Source organism: Erpetoichthys calabaricus, chromosome 1 (genome assembly GCF_900747795.2).
Source record: "Erpetoichthys calabaricus chromosome 1, fErpCal1.3, whole genome shotgun sequence".
Lineage (NCBI taxonomy): Eukaryota > Metazoa > Chordata > Cladistia > Polypteriformes > Polypteridae > Erpetoichthys > Erpetoichthys calabaricus.
The window spans coordinates 66903956-66928981 of record NC_041394.2 but is presented as its reverse complement, the minus strand read 5'-3'; the positions used below and the strand labels follow the sequence as shown (position 1 = coordinate 66928981).

At 35.0% G+C, this 25026-nt stretch overlaps 3 long non-coding RNA genes across 3 annotated transcripts in view; all 3 read right to left on the bottom strand.

Annotated features, from left to right (window-relative positions):
• The window catches only part of LOC127527064 (uncharacterized), a 28574-nt gene extending 22461 nt beyond the window's left edge, over positions 1–6113 (bottom strand). The window contains exon 1 of the long non-coding RNA XR_007934433.1: positions 6020–6113. This is a non-coding gene — a long non-coding RNA (uncharacterized LOC127527064). The remainder of the gene's footprint in view (positions 1–6019) is intronic.
• Positions 6114–9919: 3806 nt separating this feature from the next.
• Positions 9920–25026, bottom strand: part of LOC127525890 (uncharacterized) — a 30849-nt gene continuing 15742 nt past the window's right edge. The window contains exon 4 of the long non-coding RNA XR_007933502.1: positions 9920–9952. This is a non-coding gene — a long non-coding RNA (uncharacterized LOC127525890). The remainder of the gene's footprint in view (positions 9953–25026) is intronic.
• On the bottom strand, positions 14734–23402 carry LOC114651404 (uncharacterized). The gene is made up of 6 exons (XR_007933492.1): positions 23369–23402; positions 20798–20830; positions 20665–20694; positions 16015–16047; positions 15882–15911; positions 14734–14766 (listed from the first exon to the last, which is right to left on the bottom strand). It is a non-coding gene; the product is annotated as an uncharacterized LOC114651404 (long non-coding RNA).

Sequence of the window (25026 nt, the reverse complement as noted above, 5' to 3'; positions counted from 1 at the left end):
ATGAAGAAACAGTAGCAAGTTTTCTTTTTTTATCATGATACTGCAGCACACTGCACTTAAATTTTCTACTTTTTCAAAGGAGTTAATGCAAGTTAAATAATGGTTCGTTGTGGGTTAAAATGGGAAGAACAGTCATTGTAAAGCCATTTTCAACTTGGGCTATTTTCACTCATCTTCCTCCAACACAATTTCATGTGCCTAAACTATGTCATTAACAGTTTATAATTATTTAGAAAATTTTCACTGTCCTTCTTTGCATTTCACGTGTATTATCTTACATTTAAACATGAACAAATTCTGAAAATACAATCCTTATACTGTTTTGTTTCCTCCACAACAAGAACTTTACTAAATGTCCAGATTTTTTGTTTCTTTCTTTAAATTTAATTGAGATTCCTAACTGTGGTATGTATTCTGTCTTGTCTTTCTCTAACCTCATAATATTGTGGTCTGACTGCTGGTTAACTAAATGGTACGGGAGAAACAGCAAGTAGCTAGTTTACAGAATATTAAAGAGATGATGAATTATAATTCCACAAACTTAATACAATCAAACAGTTTATAGAACAAAGCCTAGAGTTTAGAATTGCTGCATACAAAGAAAAAAACAGATAAAAGTTACCTGTTGTTGAAGTAGAAGTAGGAATTGTGACTGGCATTTAAAACATATGAAAACGTAAAATTAATATAGTCGCTAATAAAGGCCTCATGAAGCATTCATTTGACTAAAGCAGGAAGTCACATTTTTTAAAATTTGTTTTAAGATGTAGACCACAGAAATTACAATTACTTTTACTTGTACATTATCAATTTAGTTGAGTCACGGAGACAGAACACTATTACAAAATCACCTATGACATAAACAGAAATAACATGAAAATGAGAGAAATAATCACTCAAAATTAACCAAGATAACAGTAAATCATAAAATACACATAACTTCAACCCATTAATTGACAATCTCAGACAGACTTTCAGGTTGAGTCACAAAATTTGCTGAATAGCTGCCATTGTGACAGAATCACAGGCAGAAGTCCAAAAAAGAACAATGCTGAAAATAATGAGTTGTTCTGTTCATACTTCAATTTACAAACAAGACAACATAATACTTTAGTTGAAAAAATTTTCAGGAAACACTCACGAATTAACAAACAATCTAAAGTAAGAGGTAATGAACTACTTAAGAGTCATGAAGCTTTCCAGAAACACATCACACTCCAGTAAAACAGGGTACTCTTCTCCGCTGCATACTAGATCATGTCTGCAAAAAATTCCTCTCACATAAGTGCACTAGATAAGAAACTAACTGTTCCTGCCGTCCATCCTCCCAGAATCTTGTTGTTGGTGATTTAAAGGGAAGTACTGTAATATTCATTTCAGCAATATAGTTAGGAATATTTTTACCGGTTTACAATCAGATAAATGTTCTTTTTTAGGTAGAAGTAAAATCAAAGCTCTTCAGCTTTTCTTTCCCTAAAATCATAATGCTTGTGTTAACATGAACTCCCTGAGATGCCTGAGTTCCCCACACACTCACATTTTCATACATATGTTATACATGATAATTAACACCCCTAGAGTAAGGACCACGTGAAGATCTGGGTTAATGTTGCAATGATACCTTGAAAATGATCACTACAGTACACTTAGCTGTACAAACCTGGGGAAATGTCTTCTTAAATGCTGATACACATGTTGGCTAATGTAACAAAGGGTTGATGTTTTCAGAGGAGGATTGAAGGCCCATCAGCAATGATGGGATACAAATAAAAATTGTGCATGTGATACGCAGTAGGAAACTGAAGAGGAAACAAGAGGAAATATTCAAAAACAAAAAACTAAAACGATATTGATAGGGATGTACAGAGCAACTAATATTTGCCGTTTCCACTTCTAATGTTGGCTTACATTTAATAAAAGTAAAAAATTGCCAAAACATCTATTTTAGATGAAATGGACAACTTTTTAAGAGTTCTGATTATTACAATATTGCAGTTCTATTGTAGATTAAATGTAATTATACACACTTTTACGAGTTATTTATGATCCATTTATGTATGAAAATAATGGTGTCATATCAATCAAACAAGATACATTTTAATGGGATATCTTTTTTTAGTCAATGTTGTTGATTTTGAAGAAGTATGATTTTGTGAAAGTAAAATTGAAATAAAAATATACTTGAAATTATAACATCATCATATCAATATTGGGTGGTATGATGACATAGTGACAGTGCTGCTGCCTGGCAGTAAGGAGACCAGGGTTCGTGTCTCGGGTCCTCAATTCATGGAGTTTCCATGTTCTCCACATGTCTGTGTGCGTTTCCTCAGGGTGCTCCAGTTTCCCCTCATGGTCCAAAGACATGTAGCCTAAGTGAATTAGTGTTCTTAAATTGGCCCACGTTTCTGGTTGGGGTTGATGTTTGAGTGTTTTTGCCCTGTGATGGACTGGTGCCCTGTCCAGGGTTTGTTCCTGCCTTGTGCCCTATGCTAGCTAGGATAGGCTGCAGAAGAACCCCGTGACCCTGTTCAGGTTAGAAAATGGCTGACAGACATAACAATATAACAAGATATGTTTGAATAGGAAATCAGTGGTTACCTGTTTTGTTTGTAGATGTTAAGGTTGATCCTGTGAGAATAAAATGAAAATGAAAGCTTAATGCACAATGAATATGTTGTGGAATATTTCCATACATTACATACAATTTAACATTTTAGACCCAAATTTCTCCTGTTTAGGGTCTTTTGACCTAATTTCTTTCTACATCACTTTCTGATGTGGCTTGCTAAGAGATATAAAATGAGAACAGACTGATTGACCACATTCTCAAGAGTAAATACTCTGCATAAACGTAAAGGTGATTCACATAATTCTTGGTGCGTTTTCCATTAACATTATGCCAGAACCTCTGATCGCTGGAATATATTAAAGTCTTTATGTCAGGTTTTCTAAAACTATTTTTAATGAAGGAAATAAAAGACAAAACTGCATTATTTTGATTTAACATAATTTTCCAAATAGACATTTTTTTTACTTTTTTTCAGAGGACTTTTTCAATTAAAACAACCAACAATTCTCAGTATTTCCAAGTCAACTTATAAAACAACAGGCAAAAGTAAAAACATCTGTAAGCGTCGATAATCTTCTCTTCTAATGAGACATGGACAAATACAAAAACATGAAATAAATGAAGAAACAGTAGCAAGTTTTCTTTTTTTATCATGATACTGCAGCACACTGGAGTTAAATTTTCTACTTTTTTCAAAGGAGTTAATGCAAGTTAAATAATGGTTCGTTGTGGGTTAAAATGGGAAGAACAGTCATTGTAAAGCCATTTTCAACTTGGGCTATTTTCACTCATCTTCCTCCAACACAAATTCATGTGCCTAAACTATGTCATTAACAGTTTATAATTATTTAGAAAACTTTCACTGTCCTTCTTTTGCATTTCACGTGTATATTCTTACATTTGAACATGAACAAATTCTGAAAATACAATCCTTATACTGTTTTGTTTCCTCCACAACAAGAACTTTACTAAATGTCCAGATTTTTTGTTTCTTTCTTTAAATTTAATTGAGATTCCTAACCGTGGTATGTATTCTGTCTTGTCTTTCTCTAACCTCATAATATTGTGGTCTGACTGTTGGTTAACTAAATGGTATGGTAGAAACAGCAAGTAGCTAGTTTACAGAATATTAAAGAGATGATGAATTATAATTCCACAAACTCAATACAATCAAACAGTTTATAGTAACAAAGCCTAGAGTTTAGAATTGCTACATAAAAAGAAAAAACAGATGAAAGTTACCTGTTGTTGAAGTAGAAGTAGGAATTGTGACTGGCATTTAAAACATATGAAAACGTAAAATTAATATAGCCGCTAATGAAGAACTCATGAAGCATTCATTTGACTAAAGCAGGAAGTCACATTTTTTTAAAATTTGTTTTAAGATGTAGACCACAGAAATTACAATTACTTTTACTTGTACATTATCAATTTAGTTGAGTCACGGAGACAGAACACTATTACAAAATCACCTATGACATAAACAGAAATAACATGAAAATGGGAGAAATAATCACTCAAAATTAACCAAGATAACAGTAAATCATAAAATACACATAACTTTAACCCAATAATTGACAATCTCAGACAGACTTTCAGGTTGAGTCACAAAATTGGCTGAGTAGCTGCCATTGTGACAGAATCACAGGCAGAAGTCCAAAAAAGAACAATGCTGAAAATAATGAGTTGTTCTGTTCATACTTCAATTTACAAACAAGACAACATAATACTTTAGTTGAAAAAATTTTCAGGAAACACTCACGAATTAACAAACAATCTAAAGTAAGAGGTAATGAACTACTTAAGAGTCATGAAGCTTTCCAGAAACACATCCCACTCCAGTAAAACAGGGTACTCTTCTCCGCTGCATACTGGATCATGTCTGCAAAAAATTCCTCTCACATAAGTGCACTAGATAAGAAACTAACTGTTCCTGCGTTCCATCCTCCCAGAATCTTGCTGGTGGTGATTTAAAGGGAAGTACTGTAATATTCACTTCAGCAATATAGTTAGGAATATTTTTACCGGTTTGCAACCAGATAAATGTTCTTTTTTAGGTAGAAGTAAAATCAAAGCTCTTCAGCTTTTCTTTCCCTAAAATCATAATGCTTGTGTTAACATGAAGTCCCTGAGATGCCTGAGCTCCCCACACACTCACATTTTCATACATATGTTATACATGATAATTAACACCCCTAGAGTAAGGACCACGTGAAGATCTGGGTTAATGTTGCAATAATACCTTGAAAATGATCACTACAGTACACTTAGCTGTACAAACCTGGGGAAATGTCCTTCTTAAATGCTGATACACATGTTGGCTAATGTAACAAAGGCTCTTTGTTTTCAGAGGAGGATTAAAGGCCCATCAGTAATGATGGGATACAAATAAAAATTGTGCATGTGATACGCAGTAGGAAACTGAAGAGGAAACAACAGGAAATATTCAAAAACAAAAAACTAAAATGATATTGATAGGGATGTACAGAGCAACTAATATTTGCAGTTTCCACTTCTAATGTTGGCTTACATTTAATAAAAGTAAAAAATTGCTAAAACATCTATTTTAGATGAAATGGACAACTTTTTAAGAGTTCTGATTATTACAACATTGCAGTTCTATTGTAGATTAAATGTAATTATACACACTTTTACGAGTTATTTATGATCCATTTATGTATGAAAATACTGGTGTCATATCAATCAAACAAGATACATTTTAATGGGATATCTTTTTTTAGTCAATGTTGTTGATTTTGAAGAAGTATGATTTTGTGAAAATAAAATTGAAATAAAAATATACTTGAAATTATAACATCATCATATCAATATTGGGTGGTATGGTGACATAGTGACAGTGCTGCTGCCTGGCAGTAAGGAGACCAGGGTTCGTGTCTCGGGTCCTCAATGCATGGAGTTTCCATGTTGTCCACATGTCTGTGTGCGTTTCCTCAGGGTGCTCCAGTTTCCCCCCATGGTCCAAAGACATGTAGCCTAAGTGAATTAGTGTTCTTAAATTGGCCCACGTTTCTGGTTGGGGTTGAAGTTTGAGTGTTTTTGCCCTGTGATGGACTGGTGCCCTGTCCAGGGTTTGTTCCTGCCTTGTGCCCTATGCTAGCTAGGATAGGCTGCAGAAGAACCCCGCGACCCTGTTCAGGTTAGAAAATGGCTGACAGACATAACAATATAACAAGATATGTTTGAATAGGAAATCAGTGGTTACCTGTTTTGTTTGTAGACGTTAAGTTTGATTCTGTGAGAATAAAATGAAAATAAAAGCTTAATGCACAATGAATATGTTGTGGAATATTTCCATACATTACATACAATTGAACATTTTAGACCAAAATTTCTCCTGTTTATGGTCTTTTGACCTAATTTCTTTCTACATCACTTTCTGATGTGGCTTGCTTAGAGATATAAAATGATAACAGACTGATTGACCACCTTCTCAAGAGTAAATACTCTGCATAAACGTAAAGGTGATTCACATAATTCTTGGTGCGTTTTCCATTAACATTATGCCAGAACCTCTGATCGCTGGAATATATTAAAGTCTTTATGTCAGGTTTTCTAAAACTATTTTTAATGAAGGAAATAAAAGACAAAACTGCATTATTTTGATTTAACATAATTTTCCGCATAAACATTTTTTTTACTTTTTTTCAGAGGACGTTTTCAATTAAAACAACCAATAATTCTCAGTATTTCCAAGTCAATTTATAAAACAACAGGCAAAAGTAAAAACATCTGTAAGCGTCGATAATCTTCTCTTCTAATGAGACATGGACAAATACTAAAATATGAAAGAAATGAAGAAACAGTAGCAAGTTTTCTTTTTTTATCATGATACTGCAGCACACTGGACTTAAATTTTCTACTTTTTCCAAAGGAGTTAATGCAAGTTAAATAATGGTTCGTTGTGGGTTAAAATGGGAAGAACAGTCATTGTAAAGCCATTTTCAACTTGGGCTATTTTCACTCATCTTCCTCCAACACAAATTCATGTGCCTAAACTATGTCATTAACAGTTTATAATTATTTAGAAAACTTTCACTGTCCTTCTTTTGCATTTCACGTGTATTATCTTACATTTAAACATGAACAAATTCTGAAAATACAATCCTTATACTGTTTTGTTTCCTCCACAACAAGAACTTTACTAAATGTCCAGATTTTTTGTTTCTTTCTTTAAATTTAATTGAGATTCCTAACTGTGGTATGTATTCTGTCTTGTCTTTCTCTAAACTCATAATATTGTGGTCTGATTGCTGGTTAATTAAATGGTACGGTAGAAACAGCAAGTAGCTAGTTTACAGAATATTAAAGAGATGATGAATTATAATTCCACAAACTTAATACAATCAAACAGTTTATAGTAACAAAGCCTAGAGTTTAGAATTGCTACATAAAAAGAAAAAACAGATGAAAGTTACCTGTTGTTGAAGTAGAAGTAGGAATTGTGACTGGCATTTAAAACATATGAAAACGTAAAATTAATATAGTCGCTAATGAAGAACTCATGAAGCATTCATTTGACTAAAGCAGGAAGTCACATTTTTTTAAAATTTGTTTTAAGATGTAGACCACAGAAATTACAATTACTTTTACTTGTACATTATCAATTTAGTTGAGTCACAGAGACAGAACACTATTACAAAATCACCTATGACATAAACAGAAATAACATGAAAATGGGAGAAATAATCACTCAAAATTAACCAAGATAACAGTAAATCATAAAATACACATAACTTTAACCCAATAATTGACAATCTCAGACAGACTTTCAGGTTGAGTCACAAAATTTGCTGAGTAGCTGCCATTGTGACAGAATCATGTTTTCAGGAAACACTAAATAACAAACGATCTAAAGTAAGAGGTAATGAACTACTTATAGTTATGAAGCTTTCTGAAAACACAGAGTGCGAGCAAGCGAGTGCTCATGGGCAGCTGGAAGGTGAGCCCCCGAGAAGAGTGTTTGGCCGACACTCAATGGGACTGAAGGAAGTGGTCGCTCCAGGTGAGCGATCAAGGAGCTGGAGTGTCCGGAAGAAGGACGGCTGGCCGTGTAAAGCCGAGAAGGCAGCAGGAGTTGGGAGGCCTGGGTGGTGAATTCCAAGCATGAGCGTCCTGGTCGTTGTTCGTGCCAAGTCTCGATCTGGAGAGTGCTAAACCGAAGCCAGGGATCAGGAAGCCTCCAGATCAGTCGTGTGGGAAGAAGGTCAGCTGCTGGTAGGGCCACTCTGCTGTTGCAGGGCCCAGATGGGAGAAGCAGGGGAGCCGCCTAGTAGAAAGGTAATAGAAGACACCGAGCTTTGTGTTTTTAAAGGACTGCTTCCAGCCGTTGTTTTAACCTCGTTTTAAAGGATTGTGTTTTTTTTACTTCCACTCAAGAGCAAATGTTCTGCACAAACATAAAGGTGGTTCACATAATTCTTGATCTGTTTTACAATTTTAACACTAGAATTACCAAAGCCTACGAAAATATCAGAAAACAAAAAAAAAGGGTCACTGATTACAACCGCAAGAAGGCATGCGAATAAATATGAATAATGTTGCATCAGTGCCACATTGTTTTCTGAAATGTACTATACAGGTCATAAAAATATTTATTCCAAATATCATATATACCTATGTCTCTGTTTTTTGTCAGTGCAGCTTTGACATCATGGACCATAAGGTGCATACTAATTCAGCATGTGCAGGAACTAGGGTTACCACTTTTAATACAAAAAAAATAAGGGACGCATACGTATTGATTCAAAACGGGACGCGCAATTTCATTCTCAAACACAGGACGATTCCGTATTTTAAAGGACAGGTGGCAACCCTAGCAGGAACACTCAAGAATTAAACTGAATTAAAAAAAAAAATTCAAGTGACAGTGAGATACCAAGAAGGCAGATTCACCAGCATTTGTCTGTCAGTTTTTATCCCTCTAGATCAGAGTATTTCCAGTTCCATTGTCTCAAAACACCACTCACATCTCCCAGTTTCAAACGTTAACTTTTACAAGTATTATAAATTTACACCGGCTATTACAGACGCAAATCAAATGTATGTTTTTATTGTATAATATTAACAATAAGAGCAGCTCACTACTCAAAATGGTAAATTTGCGCAGCACCAAGGATCAATCCTTCGGCCTTTTGATTACAAGTCAGCAGTTCTTACCGCTGCACCACAGAAGCTGGCGTATTAAGCTTGCCTCTTTTGTGAAAGCGTTTATTTGATATTTGGACTCAGCCTTCACACATTATTCAGTTCATGTCTACATTTCGTCATTTATTACTAAAACATTAAAAACGTTTCTGTTTTAACAATGTGTTTACATAGATTGTTGTAGACACAGAACACACATGAAATGTATATATTACAAATAACGATCTATTATTTCCCCTCTAAATCTTCACCATTTCACTCCAAGATAATCAAAGCTTGAGCTGGGAGAACTTCTTGCCCTTTCTGTGGCGGTTGCAGGGGATGGTATAGCAGACTGATTACTGCTTGTCTTGATTGACACATTTATAAAACAAAAGACGCTGACGGAGTGGTGCCAAGGGATTTAAGGTGCCCCAGATTTACAAGTTTTTTTGTAGGTCTTGGTAATTATAGTGTTAAGTGCTGATACACACGCTGGCTAATGTAACAAGGGTGAGTGTTTTCAGGGGACTGAAGGACCATCAGGAAAGATGGGGTGGAAATGAATATTGTGTATGTGATATGTAGTGGGAAATCCAAGAGAAAGAAACAAAAAAATATTTAAAGCCGTATGTATAATGCACCTACAATTCTCTGTATTAATTTCTGCTATAGGAATAAATTTAACACCAATAAAATATTAGCACAACACTTATATCATAGAATAGAAAATAAGATTGCATATGTTATAAGCAGTAGAAAAGACAGGAGGACAAAACATATTCAAAACTGAAAAAATTAAACATTGGTAGGTATGTTTACAGCGCAAACAATGTTGAACTCTAATTCTGTATCAGTTTGCACTCAATAACAATTAAAATCTACCCAAACACTTCTGTCAGATGAAACTGACTACATGTTTTGTGTTTTGATTATTGGCATAGTGAAGTACTTTTGAAATTTAATGTCATTTTACTCAGTTTCACAAATAATTTATGATCAAACTGTTTATAAAAACTACAGCATTATCACAAGTTTCAGTTGGAAATCTTTTTTTTAATTTAGTGATTAACTGTTGTGTTTGAAGTATTAAAGAACAATTCTGTGGAATAAAGTCAAAATTTGGATATAATTAACATTGTATCATAAAAATGTAAAACAGCATAAGTTTCAACAGGAAATCTTTATTTTATCAGTGGTTCCCTGTTGTTGTGTTTGCATAACTGAAAAACAGTTCTGTGAAAATAAAATGAAATGAAAAATATCATGTGTTATGAAAATCTTTTGGAAATACTTTATAAAGTTTCTGAGTGTAATTCACAGTTATTGATATGTGCTACAGTAACATTACAGAGGTAATATAAGATATTATAATGTTTATGTCAAGTATTCATAAACTATTTAAAAAATAAACTACAAACAAAACTGTGAACATTTTGCCTGTGCAAAATTTTGAATGTAAATACCTATTTTTTCTCAGACAGTTTTCAGTTAAATAAATGGGATACATCAGTATTTTCAAGGAAATTTATAACAAATTAGAAGACAATGAAAACTTTGGAAAACAGAGATGACCAGTTTTTGAATGATACTCATACAGACAGATACAAAAGCATGGAAGAAAATCAGAAATGGAAGCCATAGAGGAAAGTGATTTTATTATCTTTTATTTCATATTCTTTAAATTGTTTAAAGGATTGTAGACAGTTTCTTATGTTATATTTGCCCTATGCTTTAACTGTAAGCACAGCTCTCTTTCACTTGAAACCAGCTTGTCTAAACATAAAACAGGAAGTGTTAGTAGAGGCACCAGACAGAAGGTAGTTGTACAAAGTAACAATTTTTCTGGAGTCAGAAGATCAGATAGCATACCTTTCACAAACAAATACGATTTAGTAGGTCAAAACTTTAAACAGCAAAATTATATTTAAAGAAAGCTCAGGTTTTAATCACTATTTTCTGGACTTTACACATTCATGAAAGTGAAGCTCTTTCACTATTGCTTGTCATTGTGCATGCTCACCTCATGGAAATGTAATGATATGGTAGATGTAAATAACTTTGGACAGTGAGGGGCAAGGGGTGTTCACCTTCTACTTTCCCCAAAAATGCTTCTAAGGTTTTGTAGGGTAACTGCCACCTTGACTAAATGGTAAGGTTATAACAGTGTGGACCCATTTACATTTTGTGAAAATCTCAAGTATGATAATTAACACCCCGAGCGTATGAAAACCTGGTAATGTTTTAGTGAGTGTTAGAATGTTTCCTTGAAAAATATCTCTCTGAACCAGGGGAAACCTCCTTATAAGTGTGAATACAAACTATAGAGCAATGGAAGTACAGAGAGCATTCATTGGGAGGGTAGAAGGCCCATGGAAAAATAATGGAAAAGAAAATAAGATTGCTTATGTGTTATGCGGTGGAAAGGCAAGGAGGAAAAAGACGCAAAATATTAAAAACTGAAAAAATAAAGTTATGTCAGTAAGTATGTACAGAGTATTTAGAATTTCTTGCCTTTAACTCTGTTAATAAGCTCACATTTAATAATAATAACATTTTAGCAAAACTCTTATTTCAGATGAAAAGTGATATTTGATAGTATTTTTGATTATTTGCATACTGCAGTGCTTTAATATATTAAATATCAATATACTCATTTTGAAGAGTTATTTATCTGTCTATAATAATTACCATATCACACAGTATACAGTAATCCCTCCTCCATCGCGGGGGTTGCGTTCCAGAGCCACCCGCAAAATAAGAAAATCCGCGAAGTAGAAACCATATGTTTATATGGTTATTTTTATATTGTCATGCTTGGGTCACAGATTTGCGCAGAAACACAGGAGGTTGTAGAGAGACAGGAACGTTATTCAAACACTGCAAACAAACATTTGTCTCTTTTTCAAAAGTTTAAACTGTGCTCCATGACAAGACAGAGATGCCAGTTCCGTCTCACAATTAAAAGAATGCAAACATATCTTCCTCTTCAAAGGAGTGCAAACAAAAAAGCAAACAAATCAATAGGGCTGTTTGGCTTTTAAGTATGCGAAGCACCGCGGCACAAAGCTGTTGAAGGCGGCAGCTCACACCCCCTCTGTCAGGAGCAGACAAAGAGAGATAGAGAGAGACAGAGTTTGTTTTTCAGTCAAAAATCAATACGTGCCCTTCGAGCTTTTAAGTATGCGAAGCACCGTGCAGCATGTCGTTTCAGGAAGCAGCTGCACAAAAGATAGCAACGTGAAGATAATCTTTCAGCATTTTTGGACGAGCGTCCGTATCGTCTAGGTGTGCGAACAGCCCCCCTGCTCAATCCCCCTACGTCAGGATCAGAGAAAGTCAGCGCAAGAGAAAGAGAAAAGTAAGCTGGGTAGCTTCTCAGCCATCTGCCAATAGCGTCCCTTGTATGAAATCAACTGGGGAAACCAACTGAGGAAGCATGTACCAGAAATTAAAAGACCCATTGTCCGCAGAAACCCGCAAAACAGCGAAAAATCCGCGATATATATTTAAATATGCTTACATATAAAATCTGCGATAGAGTGAAGCACCGAAAGGCGAAGCGCGATATAGCGAGGGATTACTGTACATTTAACCACTTAAGTTTCAATGGATAATATTTTTATCAGTGGTTACCTGGGGCCTCATGTATAACGCCGTGCGTAGAACTCACACTATAACATGGCGTAAGCACAAAAGTGGGACTGTGCGTACGCACAGAAAAATCCAGATGCAGGAATCTGTACGTACGCAAACTTTCACGTTCTTCCACTACATAAATCCCGATCAGCGTGAAAAGTAACCTTCTGTCGTGCCTTCTGTCACGCCACAACTCCTCCCAGAATTACGCCTCTTTGAATATGCAAATCAATATAAATAGCCTTCTGTGAAAAGACAATGGGAAAAGCACGGGGGGAAATATAAGAATTTCAGTGAATACCAAGTGGAGGCAAAGGGAAAACATACTATTTGTTGGTTTAAACAGTGGTATAATCAACAAAAGGAAGTTGATCGAGTGACAGAATGTCAGAGAAACTCGAAGGCTCAAGTTCACAAAGTCGCACAGTGCCCGAAATAAAAAAGAAATCACATATCAAAGTCGCCGTGAAAAGGTGAGTCGTAGCCCACCGTCTGAATGTCATATGAAAGCTTATTAGGGTACAGACAAAAAAAATAGGCACACAGTGGGGAAAAAAGCACGAAATGTCAACTTTAATCTAGAAATTTCCACTTAAATCACGTAGTTTATTTTGCCATTAAAGTACAACATCATAAACTTCATCTTAAAATCGTTTAATTTACTAGTTTCTCAAATCCCATTGTAACTAAAGTGGCACATTAAATGCTTTGTTCTGTATTTGATCTTCTATGTGCTCTGTGTGTGAATCACTACCTGCTTCTTAAACGGGCTTTCTCTTTCTCCGACAGGACACACAATCCATTACATTCGTGATATTATTATTATAGCTCTCTGAATAATTAAAATACTGAGATGTATACGTGATATCTTTTTCATGATGATAGGAATGAAAGCATGTTATTAAACATGGGAACATGGTGGCGCAGTGCTTGTTCATGTCTCACGCAAGAGGCTTGCGGCGCCATGTGCGACCTTCGATGAAATAATTTATTGCAGCAGTACTGTCTCTTTCAAACGTACTAACCTCCAATTCCTGTCCTTACTTTTCTTTCTCCAAAAACCCAATCGCCACTCAATCAGCTATATAGACGTGAAGCCATCCATAAGCTTAAAACGCAGATTCTTCAAAACTTTTAAGGAACATTGAAATATCTTCGTAGTACATGTTTAATTATTCTATCCGTCTATCCTTCCAGTGTCGCGTCAGCACCAGCAAGAATACAACGCAATGCAGGAACAATCCCTGAACTAGCTAGCGCTGCGGCACCGTGTCCTCACATGTTTAATTATTAGCAATACAGATTATTTAAATGAAGTTAAAGTTTTATCTGTATAATATAATCAACATATTTTGCTGCATTTCATCTTAAAAATGAATACCGTCATCATATGTAAATACGTGCTTTATAAAGTGGTGCAGGTTGTGCAATATTATAACTGTAGTGCAAGTTTACAGTGAGGTAATTGTACTTATAAGTAAACAGTTCTACAAGGAGCACTTGATGGAATGATTGAGTGCGTTTAGAGTTGTTGGAATGAAACCTTTTCTAAACCGCGAAGTCCGTACTGGGAAGTCTCTAAAGCGTTTTGCCGTGGCTCAGGCAGCGTCTGCTTCATGCTTCGATCAGCTGCTGCTGTGATTCCCCACTCAGATACAGTGATATAAACACTTCGAGTGGTGCAGTGAGAGTAATATGGAAAAAGATGATCTGCTGTGGCAGCCCTTAACGGGAGCAGCTGAAAGAAGAAGAACATGCAGTGAGAGTTACAACGCTAAAGCAGTTATGGTATTTGGAATACTATGGCTATTCCCTGGACCATTATATTGCTGCAGGTTAAGGATGCATTACACTAATAAACAATATGCAGTTAGTTTCAGTGTATTTATAAAGCCGTGTCAGGAATGTGGAGCTAAGAAAGAAAGGGTGACCACACAGGAACAGTAGCACTGCTTTGACGCTGGGTGCCGCCAGTCTGCAAAACCGAGCGGAGAAATTGTGTACGCCAAGGTATGAGTTACCGTGGAAATGTGCGTTGCTTACGCCAAGTTTAGGTTTTATACATCGCAATTTGATGCAACATTTCTGTGCGTACGCACCGTTTATACATGAAGCCCCTGTTGTTGTGTTTTTAGAAGTTAAGGTTGATTTTATAAACATAAAATTAATAAAAAAATTATCATTCAATTAACATTATCAGATTAATATATTATAACAACATACATTTTAATGGAAAATATTTTATCAGTGGTTACCTGTTGTGTCTGTAGAAGCTAAGAATAAGATTGAAAAGAAAATAATTTAATAAAACTTACAGTATTTTATCAATATCACAACATACATTTTAATGGGAAATCTTTTTTAAATTCATGTTTTACCTGTTGTTGTGCTTGAAGAAGTTAAGGATGAATCTATGAAATAAAATCAAAATTATAAACCTATTTTAAAAAGTCTGAATTAGTTTAAGCATCAGCAAAGATAAAAAATATAATAAGATTGCTTATACAGTATGTTATGCAGTGGAAAGGCTAGGAGGGAAAAACATAAAATATCTTAATCTGAAAAAATTAAACATTGATACGTACATGTAGAGCACAAACAATGTGCTGTTTTTATATCTCATACTGTATAAACTTACACTCACTAACTATTCAAATTTACCCAAACACTTATGTCAGATGAAACTAACTACCATATATACTCGCGGATAAGTTCTCCCGCAGATAAGTCGGGACTTGATTTTACTGTATAATTTCTGGTATTTTATAATGTCAGTCGTATAAATCGAATGTGGAAAACTCACACTATTGGTCCAAGAGATTATGATATGCTAACGCACACCTGAGAGAGTAACCATGGAGCACACTGCCTTTTTTTTCTATGTGGGTGCGGCAATGCGCTGTATCAGCGTGTGCTCCTAACCTCTCTCTCTGTATTGTGCCTATGTGACCATGCAGTAATACCTGGACTATTCCAAAGCGATGTTTGCACTGGTTGTGTTTTTTGTATCTCACACCTTCATACACCTTTATCGTAGGAGCATCCCATATCTACGATGGAGCGTTTGATCAGGAGAAAATATGAGACTGGTTTTAAATTAAACGTTATTGAAGTAGCTAAAGAAATTGGTAACTGTCCTGCTGCAACAAAATTCATTGCGTCTGAGAAACTGATGCGAGATCGGAGGAGGCAAGAAGATGTGAAAAAAAAAATTAAGTGTTGCATTTTTGAACAGGCATATAAGTCAGGGTCTGATTTTATGATCAATTTTTCAGGTTTCAAGACCTGACTTATACGTGAGTACATATGGTCCATGTTAAATGTTTTGATGATTGCCATACTGCAGTGCTTTTGAAATTAAAAATCATTTTACTCAGTTTCACTAATAATTTATGATCAAACTGTTTTAATCAGTAACACAAATAATTTATGATCAAGCTGTTTATAAAAATTACAGTATCATATTAATGTAACAGCATAATTTTCAAAGGGAAATCTTTTTTTTTTCTGTTTAACCAGTGATTACCTGTTGTGTTTGTACAATGAAAGGACAATTCTGTGGGGAAAAAAGTCAAAATTAATATATAATTAATATTGTATCATAAAAATGTAAAACAAGTTAAGTTTCAATAGGAAATCTTTATTTTATCAGTGGTCACCTGTTGTTGGGTTTGTATAATTGAAGAATAGGTCTGTGAAAATAAAATGAAAATAAAAGTAAAATTCATGAGTGAATGAGTGAAATTCATAGTTTTTGATAAGCGCTAAAATAACATTACACATGTAGCATACATAACTGGAACATATTACAATGTTTATGTCAAACATTCATAAACTATTTAAAAAGTAAACTGCAAACAAAACTGTGAACATTTTGCCTGTGTAAAATCTAGAAAGTAAAAGATTATTTTTTCTCAAAGATAGTTTTCAGTTAACACTAGAATTACCAAAGCCTATGAAAAAACTCGTAAAACCCGGCCCACCTTAAATCCGGTCGCATCTCTCCATCAGTGTCTTTTGTGTTGCAAATGTTTCAATAAGCCCAAGCAGCAAACAACCTGTTATTTGCTATACCTTGATTTGTTTACTTAACTTCCTACAGCGTAAAGTCACAAGTAAACTGCAGAGCTTAATGTGTTTGATCGACATGGGCACGCTAACACAATACATTTGTACTGAAGTGACTTTAGCTGCAGGTGGAAACTTCACGCAGCTGTTGTTACAGTTCTGTCCAGAAACGGTTTCCAAAGCTTTATGACCTTAGTCTCGGAAAGTCTTTGTCCCGTGCGGTGACTAGGATCTTCTCCTGAATAAGATCAAACACAGTTGCATAGGGAAGTGAAAGGAGCTTCCACCTGCAGCTAAAGTCACTTCAGTACACATGTACTGTGTCAACATGCCCGTGTCGATCAAACACAGGAAGCTCTGCAGTTTACTTGTGACTTTACGCTGTATAAGATAAGTAAATAAATCAAGATAAATAACATTCGATTTGACTTTTATATACAAAGTACAGTGACGGCAAAAGTGCAACGGCAGCTTCCACCTGCAGCCATAGACTCTTCAGTACGCGAGCAACTCTCCATGCTAGTGTTTAGATCTGGATGGTATATATGCCCAAAAAAGAAGTCTGATCGCATTATTGTACAATTGCTCGCATACTGACATGTCAGCAAGCATTTTTCGTGACATTACATGTGTAATGTGTGAGCATGCCCTTGTCGATTAAATACAGGAAACTCTAAAGTCTACTTGTGACCTTACTCTGTAGGAAGATAAGTAAATAGATCAAGGTAAATAACTTTTGATCTGGCTTTTATATAAGTAACATATAAATGTTACTTATGTAAAGACCATCACAAAACATAATCACAAACAGGACTTTACACGATACATTGGCGAGCTTTGTAAGTGGTGCTGTTTCATTGAAGGACAGGTGTGGGGGAGACTGACTGGCAGGATGACACTGGACCTGTTCTTGCATCCAAACAGTGCCATCTATCTCGCCTTTACGCCTGGTGCAGCTGCGTTGTTATATGTGAGTGGACATTTCTTGTGGGGAGGGCTTCTGTTTTCTTTCTCTGATGTAGAACCCTCATCCTCATCTGAGTTCACCTCTGTTATAGCACAGATTGGGGTGAGCGTGAACGTGACTGAGAGAATAAAACTAAATAAAAAAATGCTAACCTTTACAAGTACCATACATTTACACCAGCTGTTACAGACTCAAATCAAATGTATGTTTTTTATCGTATATTAGTTATAATACGAGCAGCTCACTACTCAAAACGTTTATTTTGGGACGCAGGAAGGCTTGAACCCGCAACCTTTTGAATAGGAGTCAGCAGTTCTTAACGCAATACTACCAAAGACGTCACGACAACAAACCACACTAACCTAATTTCTTTTTCTTCAGTTATAGTCTTGAATAAAAGCACAGTTGTTCTGTTATATTTGTACCTTTAGTGAAAGTGCTTATTTGATATTTGTACTTCAGTCTTCACACATTATACACTTCATGTCAAAATTTTGTTGTTGGTACTAAAACATGAAAAAACTTTGTCTTTTAGGTATGTGTTCAATATTTATTGCATTTCCCTACACTTCGTAGATCTTTGTAGACACAGAACACACATGAAATGCATGTGTTCCAAATAACAATATCTTATTTACCCTATACAGCTCTAGGTACCCGACTCCCTGATAAACAAGGCTTGAGCGGTTTTTGGCATTTCTGCGCGGTGGGATAATGGGATAGCAGGCTGCTTGTGCTTATTGACACATTTACACAAACAACGTTAATGGAGAGGTGTGAATGGATTTAAGGTGGGCCGGGTTTGCAAGTTTTTTGTAAGCTTTGGTAATTCTAGTGTTAAATAAATAGGAGTGAAGCTTTTGCACCATTGCTTGTCATTGTGCATGCTCACCTCATGGACATGTACTGCTGTGGTAAATATAAATAACATTGGACAGTGAGGGGTTAGGGGTTTTCACCTTGGCCCTGACAAGCTTCAAAAAGTTACCTGCTTAAAATGAAAGTATTCTTTTCTATCATTCTATCACCTGTTGTCTACAGAATCGATGAGAAAAACCAGGAAGGAGGAGAAGCAGAAAGTACACAGCCACGCAACAATATGACAAACACTGGAAAGCCACACACATCTAAGTGCATCGGCCTGCATCATCGATGACAGGTCTTCAAATAGCAGGGGGGTATCACTGATTTGCAACACCCTTTTGTTTGCTTTTGTTTTTTTAAGAATATTATGAATAATTAAGAGTGTTAAATCTATAATGACTAAATAAAAGTTTATTCCCTGCTGTGCTTGCTTGCCTTATATCTTTGGGCTGCAGAGAAAGGTGAGATGTCCTCTGACTGGTGAAGTGTAGAAAATTTGTAGTCATTTCTTGATCAGTACGGCCCATACTCCAAGTGGCAAGTGTATGGTGTCTGTGGGCTTTGACTCCTTCCAGGAGAAGTGATTGAAAGAATAAGAGAACTAGAGCAGATGTGGGGGAAGTATGTGTGCTTTTTTAATAAAAAAGAATGTGGAAGTGGGAATGAAAATATATAATGTTTTTGGAAAAGGTCACACCAAAAACCCATCCACAATCAAAAAGCAGCCAAAAATGTTCAACAGGCATGATGGGGAGCATTGCAATATGTTGTACTTGCATGAGCCTTGTTTTTTTCTTGTGTTTTTAAAAGTTCATGAAAGTTAATTAATTGTTCATATTGGAATAAAAAGTGAAAATAACCATTGTGAAGTATTTTAGAACAGGTAATCTGTGTTTTGATTACTTTCCAACTCAAGTTAGTGTTTGTACCATGCCATGAGCCGATTACATTATATTTATTAAATTATGTAATCCATTGACATTATAATTATAAAAAAAGTTTACACTGTGTATTTTTTTCCTTTTCAGGTGCACAATCTTGAATTAAAATATAAACAAATTCTAAAAGTACAGTTCTGCCATTTATTGTTTTGATTCCTCTCTCCACAACACAAAGACAATCTTGCTTCTTAAATATGTAGGTGTATTGTTTGAAAAATTAAACTGCAGTTGTTATCCATGATATGCATTTAGTTGCCCTTCCTCAAAAGTGCTTTCTAAGTTTTTGCAGGGTAACTGCCACCTTGACTAAATGTTAAGGTAATAACAGTATGAATCCGGCTTGACCAATATGGAGCAAGGAAGGAAACACAATTCCAGAAATTCAGTACATTTCAGTAGATTAACAGTTCTAGAGTTAAGCCCACATCCACTTCTTTACACCTTCACACTTATTCATTTCTCAGCTATATGCTGAATTTAAATGACTTCAGCTTTTCTTTCTGCATACATTTGCTGTGCGTGTGTTGAGGTGAACTTTCCCAGGTTCCTCAGCTTCTAACCTATCTACATTTCATGAAAATCTCAAGTATGATAATTAACACCCCTAGCGTAAGAAAACAGGGTAAGGTTTTAGTGAGTGTTACAATATTTCCTTGAAAAATATCCATTTGAACCAGGGGAAACCTCCTTTTCAGTGTGAATACAATACTATAGACCAATGGAAGTATAGAGAGCATTCATTTAGGGGGTAGAGGGGCCATCAGCAAAGTTGGAATAGAAAAAAGATTGCTTATGTGATATGCTATGGAGAGGACAGGAGAAAAAAAACAAAATATTCAAAACTGACAAAATGAAAACTGTGTAGTGTCACACACGTGCGCATGGGAGGCAGCTAAATGTCTGGAATGAGGGCAACTCCGAATCAGACTGAGATATGGCAGAGTGCACTGACTCTTTTTCTTGTTTTCCTGCAGACCATTCACGGGAAATTCTGCCTTGCCCTGTTGAGGTCACTTCCGGGTCAGAACCAATGGATGAAGTCCCTTCTGGTCCCGGCCCCTTTGACATCACTTCCTATACTGACCTTTAAAAACCTCCTTTTCCCTATTCCCTCAGTTCTGTTTTGGACAGGAAAACAATATACGGGTGGCTGCCCCAAACCTTGCTATGGCTCTTGTGTGAGTTTGTGACAGTAGGTAAATATAGAGCACAAACAATGTCCTGCTCTTATCTTTAATGCTGTATAAGCTTACATTCAAAAACTATTAAAATTTACCCAAACACTTATGTCTGACTACATGCTAAATATTTTGATTACTGGCATACTGCAGTGCTTTTAAAACTTAATGTAATTTTATTCAGTGTGACAAATAATTTATGATCAAACTGTTTACAAACATTAGAGTATTATTTTAATATAACAGGATAAGTTTCAATTTGGAAACATATTTTTATATTAAAGAGATTACCGGTTGTGTTTGCAGAATTGAAGGACAATTCTGTGGAAAAAAAGTGAAAATTAATATATAATTAATATTGTATCATAAAAATGTAAAATAACACAAGTTTCAATACAAAATCTTTATTGTAATCAGTGGTTACCTGTTGTCATGTTTCTATAATTGAAGAACAGTCCTGGGAAAATAAAATTAAAATAAAAATATAATTCATAATGAAAATCTTTTGGAAATACTTTATAAAAAGTTTTGTGTAATTCGCATTTTTTTTATATGAGCTACAGTAACATTACATATATACATAAATGGAAGATATTACAATGTTTATGTCAGTATTCATAAACTATTTCAAAAATAAACTACAAACAAAACTGTGAACATTTTGCCTGTGCAAAATTTGGAAAATAAATTATTTCTTTTTCAGAGACAGTTTTCAGTTATAAAAATGGAACTCATCAGTATTTTAAAGGCAATTTATAACAAATTAGGAGACAGTTAAATCTTTTGAAAGCAGGGATGACCTGTTTTCAAATGATACAGACAGATACAAAAGCATGAAAGAAAATCAGAAATGGTAGCCATAGAGGAAAGTGATTTTAGTATGTTTTTATTTTCAAGGAAATTTATAACAAATTAGAAGACAATGAAAACTTTGGAAAACAGAGATGACCTGTTTTCGAATGATATTCATACAGACAGATACAAAAGCATGAAAGAAAATCAGAAATGGAAGCCATAGACGAAAGTGATTTTATTATGTTTTATTTCATATTCTTTAAATTGTTTAAAGGATTGTAGACAATTTTTATGTTATATTTGCCGTATGCTTTAACTGTAAGCACAGTTTTCTTTGACTTGAAACCAGCTTGTCTAGACAAAAACCAAGAAGTGTTAGTAGAGACAGCCGACAGTAGGCAGTTGTACAAAGAAGGGATATTTCTTCAGTCAGAAAATCAGACAGACAACTTTTGCAAACAAGTATGATTTAACTGTTCAAAACTTTAAACAACAAAATCATATTTAAAGAAAACTCAAGTTCTAATCATTATTTTCTGGACTTTACACCTGCATAAAAGTGAAGCTCTTGCACCATTGCTTGTCTTCATGCATGCTCACCTCATGGACATGTACTGATATGGTTGGTGTAAATGACATTGAACAGTGAGGGGCTAGGGGTGTTCACCTTGACCCTGACAAGCTTTAAAAAGTCATCTGCTTAAACTGAAAGCATTCTTTTATATTATTCTATCATCTGTTGTCTACAGAATCGATGAGAAGAACCAGAAAGTAGGAGAACCAGAAGGAAAACAGTGACGCAACAGTGTGACAAAGACTGGAAAGTCGTACACATCTAAGTGCATCGGCCTGCATCATCGATGACAGCTCATCAAATAGCAGGGTGTATCACTGAATTGCAACACCCTTTTATTTGCTTTTGTTTTTTAGGAACATTAAAAATAATTAAGAGTGTTAAATCTATAGTGACTGAATAAAAATTTATTCCCTGCTCTGATTGCTTGCCTTGTTTCTCTACTTGCAGTTTGGGCTATAAAGAAAGAGGATATGTCCTCTGATTGGTGAAGTGTAGCACAGTAGCAGTCATTTCTTGGTTAATACGGTCCATAGTCCCAGCGCCAAGTGTATGGAGTCTGTGGACTATGTGTCCTTCCAGGACAGGTGAGTGCAAGAATAAGATAAGTAGAGCAGATGTGGAGGAAGTATGTGTGGGTCTACATAAAAAAGAACGTGGACATGGGAATAAAAATTCATGTTTCTGGAAATGGTCACCCCAAACACCCATCCACAAACAAAAAGCAACCAAAAATGTTCAACAAGCATGATGGGGAGCATTCCAATATGTTGAACTTGCATGTGTCTCTCTTTTTTCTTGTGTTATTTAAAAGTTCATGAAAGTTAATTAATTGTTCATAGTGGAATAAAAAATGAAAATAATCATTGTAAAGCTTTTTAGAACAGGTAACCTGTGAGCTCACTACCTTCCAACTCAACTTAAAGTGATTGTACCATATCACAAACCATTTACATTATAATTATTAAATTATGTAATCAATTTACATTATAATTATTAAAAACCTTATGCTTCCTTTTTTCCTTTTCAGGTGCATAATCATGAATTAAAATAAAAACAAATTCTAGTACAGTTCTGCCATTTGCTGTTTTCATGTCTCTTTCCACAACAAAAAGACAGTCTTGCTTCTTAAATATGCAGGTGTATTGTTTCAAAAATTAAACTGCAGTCCTTTCCATGATATGCATTTTGTTGCCCCTTCCCCAAAAGCGCTTGTAAGGTTTTGTAGGGTAACTGCCACCATGACTAAATGTTAAGATAATAACAGTGTGAACCCAGCTTGACAGCTATAGAGCAAACATAAAATAAAAAAATTATACAAATTAAATGTTTATAGGTAAATATACAGCATAATGTCCTGTTTTTATCTCTATTACTGTATAAGCTTAAATTCAAAACCTATTAAACTTTTCCCAAACTGACTACATGTTAAGTGTTTTATTGGCCTACTGCGGGGCTTTAGAAACTTAATGTCGTTTTACTGAGTTTCACAAATTATTTATTGTCAGACTTTTTACTCACTTTCATAATTAATTTATTATGGAACTGTATAAAAATTGCAGTATCATATCAATATAACAGCATACGTTTGAATTGTAAATAATTTTTTTCTTAATCTGTGGTTACCTGTTGTGTTTGTACAATGAAAGAACAATTCTGTGGGGAGAAAAGTTAGAATTAATATATGATTACCATTGTATCATAAAAATGTAAAACAACCTAAGTTTCAATAGGAAATCTTTATTTTATCAGTGGTTACCTGTTGTTGTTTTTGTATAACTGAAGAACAGTTCTGTGAAAATAAAATGAAAAAAATATATATATAATTTATGATAAATATATTGTGGAAATACATTATACAAATGCTAGTGTAATTTACATAGTTATTGACATGTGCTACAGTAACATTACACAGATAATATACATAACTGGAAGATATTACAATGTTTATGTCAAGTACTCAAAAACTATTTAAAAATAATCTACAAACAAAACTGTGAACGTTTTGCCTGTGCAAAATTTGGAAAGTAAATACATGTTTCTTTTTCAACAAATAGATTTCAGTTATAAAATGGGATTTATCAGTATTTTCAAGGCTGTTTATAACAAATTTGAAGACAGTGAAAACTTTGGAAAACACAGTTGACCTGCTTTTGATTTATACAGAGAAATACAAAAGCATGATAGAAAATCAGAAATGGCAGCTGTAGATGAAAGTGATTTTACTATGCTTATATTTCATATTGTTTAATTTGTTCAAAAGATTATACACAATGGTTTGTTATATTTGCTATATGCTTTAACTGTAAGCACAGTTCTCTTTCATTTGAAACCAGCTTGTCTAAACAAAAACCAAGAAGTGTTAACAGAGATAGCAGACAGAAGACAGTTGTACAAAGAAAGGATTTTTCTGCAGTCAGAAGATCAGACGGACACCTTTAGCAAACAAGTATGATTTAGCAGGTCAAAACTTTAAGCAGCAAAATTATATTTAAAGAAAGCTCAAGTTTTAATCATTACTTTCTGGGATTTACACATTCACATTGTGTGAAAGCAAAGCCCTGGCACCATTACTTGTCTTCATGCATGCTCACCTCATGGACATATACTGATATGGTCAGTGTAAAGGACATTGGACACTGAGGGGCTAGGGGTTTTCAGCTTGGCCCTGACAAGCTTTAAAAAGTCATCTGCTTATACTGAAAGTACCTTTTCTATCATCTTTTGTCTACAGAATTGATGAGAAGAACCAGGAAGGAGGAGAAGCAGAAGAAACACAGCTACACAGCAGTATGAGAAACACTGGAAAGTCACATACATCTAAATGCATCGGCCTGCATTATCAATGACAGGTCATCAAGGGTGTATCACTGATTTGCAACACCCTTTTATTTGCTTTTGGTTTTCTTAGGCACATAAGAATGATTAAGAGCATTAAATCTATAATGACTGAATACAAGTTTATTCCCTGCTCAGCTTGCTTGCCTTGTTTCTCTATTTGCAGTCCAGGGTATACCGAAAGAGGAGATGTCCTGCGGTTGGTGAAGTGTAGCACAGTAGCAGTCATTTCTTGATTTAGATGGTCTGTAGTCCCAGTGGCAAGTGCATGCTGTCTGTGAGCTGTGTCTCCTTGCAGGCCAGGCGAGTATAAGAAAATTAGAGCAGACATAGAGGACATATGCGTGGGTCTGCATAACAAAGAATGTGGATGTGGGAATAAAAATATATGATGTTTTTGGAAAAAGTCACCCCAAAACCCTTCCACAATCAAACAGCAGCCAGAA